The sequence below is a fragment of the Acomys russatus genome, chromosome 4 (genome assembly GCF_903995435.1).
Source record: "Acomys russatus chromosome 4, mAcoRus1.1, whole genome shotgun sequence".
NCBI classification, from domain to species: domain Eukaryota; kingdom Metazoa; phylum Chordata; class Mammalia; order Rodentia; family Muridae; genus Acomys; species Acomys russatus.
Window position 1 is genome coordinate 54,750,439 of NC_067140.1, and position 5,338 is coordinate 54,755,776.

A 5,338-nucleotide genomic window follows, 5' to 3' on the forward strand; every position below is an offset into this window, starting at 1 on the left:
TCCTTTGTTCTCTGGCCACTGCTGACCAGCCTGGCTCCAGGACAAAGTCAGTTTGTTCTAAATTCGCGTTTTCTACTGGCTTTCTGCATCTAATGAGTTGTCACTCAGCTCAGACCCAGATGTGAAGGAAATCCGGGGGGGGGGGGCAGACCATATGTGTGCCAACATCCATAACTGGGCGGGAACTTCTCCAGTTTAGAGGGAAGTCTGGACTGCCTTGACCTCTGACCTCGAATTCCACTCTCAAGGAATTTTTTTCACCGTTGAGCGATCTGTATCCTGAGAGTCAAGCCTAACAGTGGGTAAGGTCTCAGATCCCAGTGATGCTCAAATCTGGGCCACCCAGACTGGGCACTGCTGTAGTTGCTTTCTTTCTCTTCACAGCATTATGTGTGGGGGTGGCTCGAAAAGGGCCCCCAAAGACTGTGGGCTTCCATAGCTCATGCTAAGTCCTACACGTACCACAACTAGAACCCCTTCTTTGGAGTTTCCACAGGGCCCTCTTTTCTTCTTCTTCTTCTTCTTCTTCTTCTTTCTTCTTCTTCTTCTTCTTCTTCTTCTTCTTCTTCTTTCTCGTCTTTCTTCTTCTTCTTCTTCTCTTCTTCTTCTTCTTCTTTCTTCTCTTCTTCTTCTTTTTCTTTCTTCTTTCTTCTTTCTTCTTGCTTCTTCTTCTTTCTCTCTTCTTTCTTTCTGCTCTTCTCTCTCTCTTCTCTTCGCTTCTCCTTCTTCTTCTTCTTCGACAGGGTTTCTCTATGTGTAGCCCTGGCTGTCCTGGAACTCGATCTGTACATCAGGCTAGCCTCAAACTCACAGTGCGGGAATTGAAGGCGTGTACCACCATGATTTCCACAGGGCTCTATTATTTTTTGGGGGCGGGGTGTTTCAAGACAGGGTTTTACTGTGTAGCCTTGGCTATCCTGGACTAACTTTGTAGACCAGGCTGGCCTCGACCTCACAGAGATCTGCCTGCCTCTGCCTCCCAAGTGCTGGGATTAAAGGCATGCACCACCACCGCCCAGCACACAAGGGCCCTCTTAAACCACAGCTATTAAGCCAGGAATGGTGGCATACACCTGTAATCCTTCACTTGAGAAGTGTAGACTAGATGGTCAAGAGTTCAAGGCCAGTCTCAGCTACACAGAAAATTCTAGGGTAGGTCTGCACGGGTTGCATGAGGTACTAGCTTAAAACACACACACACACACACACACACACACACACACACACACACACACACACACGATGATGGTGGTAATAAATAAACAAAATCTACAAAGAAAAGCAATTATGCGGTGCAACAGCCCTGAGGAGTGATCTGGAAAAGGAATAGAAGCAGACAAGTGGACATGTAGGCAGAGCCATGAAAGTGGGGGAGGGGAGGGCACTGAGGACAGAGAGAAACATGAGGGCAAAAGGGGATCTGGGATGGGTAGGGTCCCTTCTATCTCCACACATGCCTGGCACACCTGGCAGCAGCTGCAGGTGACGGCATATGGTGCTGCTAGGTCCCCAAGGGCAGGCTAGTGGAATGGCCCAAACAGTAACACAAAGAGAGGGGACATATGTCTTCTGTTCCTCTTGGAGAATAGGAAGCAAAGAAGACTGTTTGATTGGCTTTGGAACCAATCTCAAAGGGCAGGGATACACCTGGTGATTCAGTCTTTTAGAGGCAGAAGGGGCAAAGGCCATCCTACAGTGTAAGTCAGCCTGGGGTATTGGTCCCTTCTGGCCCCAAGGGACAGAGGACCAGCAGAAGGAGGTCTAGTAGGCACCCTCCCAACGCTTGGCAGCCCATGTGAGGGGGCTTGCCGAGGACAGTCTCGCTTTATAATAACATCAGTCTGGTTGTAATTTCAGCCTTGTCATCTCATGGGATCCGGCTATGGTGTAGGTGTGTCTTCCAATGCCTCTGTGATCCATATTAAGACGCATTAACAGGGTGAGCATAGCTAGGGCTTTAAGATGTGACCAGGAGGAAGTGCTCAGCTGGACCCGAGGCCCAGACAGTCCTTGGTGATGCTGGCCAGGCAGGTGCTTAGGACCGCATGCAGGGCGGCCCTAGGATCTGTGGAGCCTGCGCTTGGCGGTTTGAAGTCAATATGAGGAAGCAGCCAGCATTTTTGTTCTACTCTTTCTAAGGGTGTGACCTATTGGGAACTAAAAAACATATTGAACTCCAAAGGCATTAAGTTAATCAATGTTAGAGATACATGGGAAATTCTTGGGCCTGGAAAAATACCTGGATCAATCAACACACCATTGGGTGAGGTAGGCAAAGCTCTACAGATGAACCCAAGGGACTCCAAAGCGAAGTACCACGAAGTGAAGCCACCCAAATCTGACAGTCTAGTGTTTTCTTGCTTAGCTGGAGTGAGAAGCAAGAAAGCTATGGATACAGCAGTATCACTGGGCTTTAACAGTGCTCAACACAATGCTGGAGGGTAGAAGGAATGGGAAACCTATGAAATCTCAGAGAAGAAACAAGAAAATGAACTTTTGGAATAACAGACACTGTGTCCCTATATCCAAGGATAGGAGATTAAGCAAAAGAAAAAAAATCCAATCTTGGCACCAAAGGCTAATAGATTCTGTATAACTACTTGGCAACTATTTTCCTCATCTGTGAACTAAAGATACTGCTCAAAGTCTACTGAAGACTGAGATAATTTGAATTACATATGTGGAAACATACAGAGCGTACAGTTAATGTTTCTTATTATTCTTCTTTCATGTATTACATCCAGATCACAGTTGCCCTTCCCTTTACATTTGATTTTTAAGTATTTTGGTATTCCAGAAGATCAGGTAGTTTGTATTAACAAGTCGTGTGCAGTCATGGCCATGAGCAAAAACCGGCATATTAACAAGCAGTTCTGATCTCAAACCACAATGAAGCATCTAGTTTTGGGCCTGTATTTGTAGTTCCAATACTCGGGAGATTGATGCAGGCAGACTGCTATGAGTTTGAGACCAGCCTGGACCACAGACAAAAGAAAAGAATCTAGGGTCTGATGAAGTCAACTCTGAACAGGAAAACACATTCTCAGCTTCTGAAGACTCATGGCAATGTGGCCAGGATAGTAACAATGCAACTAAATCTAAAAATTAAAGTTTTTAAGGTGAGGATAAAAATTGCCATAGATTATGACTATGAGAAACAAATAAACCTAAAGAGGCCAGGGAATTTTGTGAGAGAGTAGAGGTGTTCTGTGGCATGACTGAAATGTCAAGGGTCTGTGTGTCAAAACTCATCAAAGCCAACATAAAAATAGGTGTTTTACAAGTAATATACCTCAATGTAAAAACTAATAAAAACAAATTTTATCCCAGCTTGGAAAAAAAAAAAAAAGATGTGATTAGATTAAGATAAATTCATTCACTCACGGCGATAAGTGAATCCTGGTGGCTTTCAGGAAGAGAGAGGGATGCCAGAAGACACGGCACACTCCCTCTATGAGTACATCTGGCTCTGTCTATTTCTTGGTTTTGTTGTTGCTGCTGTTACCTGAGACAAGGTCTTCCTTTTCTTCTCCTTCCTTCCTTCCCCCAACCCCCTAGATGGGGTTTCTCTGGATAACAGAGCCCTGGCTGTCCTGGACTCACTTTGTAGACCAAGCAGGCAGAGATCTGTCTGCCTCTGCCTCCCTAGTGCTAGGATTAAAGTCGTGTGCCACTACGCCCAGCCCTTGAGACAAGGTCTAATGTCACTCAGGCTGGCCTCAGTTTTACAGTATAATGGAGTATGACCTTGAATTCCTAACCTGCTTTCATGCCTGAGGGCTGAGATTACAGACAGATCTGCACTGACATACCTGCTGCAACTAATGGTCCCTTTCCCCCTTTTTATTGCAATGATTTGTTCATTGTGTGTGTGTGTGTGTGTGTGTGTGTGTGTGTGTGTGTATGTGTGTGTGTGTGTGTCACAGTGCATATATGGTGGTCAGAGGATAACTTGTGGCCATCAGTGAGTCAATTCTCCTCTTCTACCGTATCTGGTTTGGGGATTGAACTAAAGTCAATATTTCAGGCTTGATACCAAATGCCTCATCCTCTGAGCCATCTTGTTAGCCCTTGCTGGCGCACACCTTTAATCATAGCACTCAGGAGACAGGAGCAGGGAGACTAAGACACTGGAGAACAGAGCACCACACTAAGGTGAGCAAACATGATCCATTTGCTGCTTGACAAAGGCACAGTCACATGGCTTTGGCCCATGGGCGTGTCTGGGGAACATTTTCTTTTCTTTTTCCCTTTTTGGTTTTGTTTTTTTTTTTTTTTCAAGATAGGGTTTCTCTGTGTAGCCCTGGCTGTCCCAGAACTAAGTTTACACATCAGGCTGGCCTCGAACTCAGAGATTCTCAGATCTCCCCAGTGCTGGGATTACAGGCATGAGCCACTCACTACCACCAGGATAACTTTTTTTTTTTTAACATTTTCTTGATTGATGTGGCAGGGCCTAGCCACTGTGAGAGGTTTTGTCAGCCTGGGGCAGGTGGTCCTGGGTTGTATAAAAAAGCAAGTCATGAGAGCTAGCCAGTAGGCATCTGTCTCCAGGTTCCTACCTCTGGCTTCCCTCATTGGAGGACTATAATCTGCAAGGTGGGAAAAATTCCCTATCCCAAGTTGCTTTTGGTCAGTGTTTTATCACAGCAACAGAAAAGCAAACTAAGACACATCCCAAACACTCATCCTGCCGTACAAGAGGTGGAGCGGTGGGGGGGGGGGTATGTTAGAGAAGCCATGAAACAGACAGCTGCTGTGCCAATGTCACTGTTAGGGCTGAGGATGCAACCTGTACCCAATGTGATAGTGAATCCTGTGGTATACCAATGCATGCGGTGGTAATGACTGGTAAAAAATGGGAATGACTTCAGCTAGGGACAAGCTTGAGGGAGGAACCATCTGTCTCTAAAGCGGCCTTGTGTCCAGTGCCTCGCCATGATGAAAAGTAGCCAGACCACAGACGCAGACTCAAGACCCAACCTGAAGGCACCTCTGTCAAGTTGTCCATGCCAGGCCCAGACTGTGCGCCCTTGACCCCTGAATAGCTGGTCTCACTGCATTGCTCAGAAGAAGAAGAAGAAGAAGAAGAAGAAGAAGAAGAAGAAGAAGAAGGAGAAGGAGAAGGAGAAGGAGAAGGAGAAGGAGAAGGAGAAGGAGAAGGAGAAGGAGAAGGAGAAGGAGAAGGAGAAGGAAAAAGAGAGGGAGAAGGACAGAGAGAGGAAGAGGGGGGAGAGGGAGGAGGGAGAGAGAGAGAAAGAGAGAGAGAGAGAGAGGGAGGGAGGGAGGGAGGGAGGGGAGACAGACAGACAGACACAGAGACAGAGAGAGGCAGGTG

The 5,338-nt window shown here is 46.5% G+C and overlaps 1 pseudogene; it reads left to right on the forward strand.

The window, feature by feature from the left end:
- The first annotated feature begins 2,016 nt into the window (after positions 1–2,016).
- Positions 2,017–2,757, forward strand: LOC127188604 (thiosulfate sulfurtransferase/rhodanese-like domain-containing protein 3; annotated as a pseudogene).
- Positions 2,758–5,338: the final 2,581 nt, after the last annotated feature.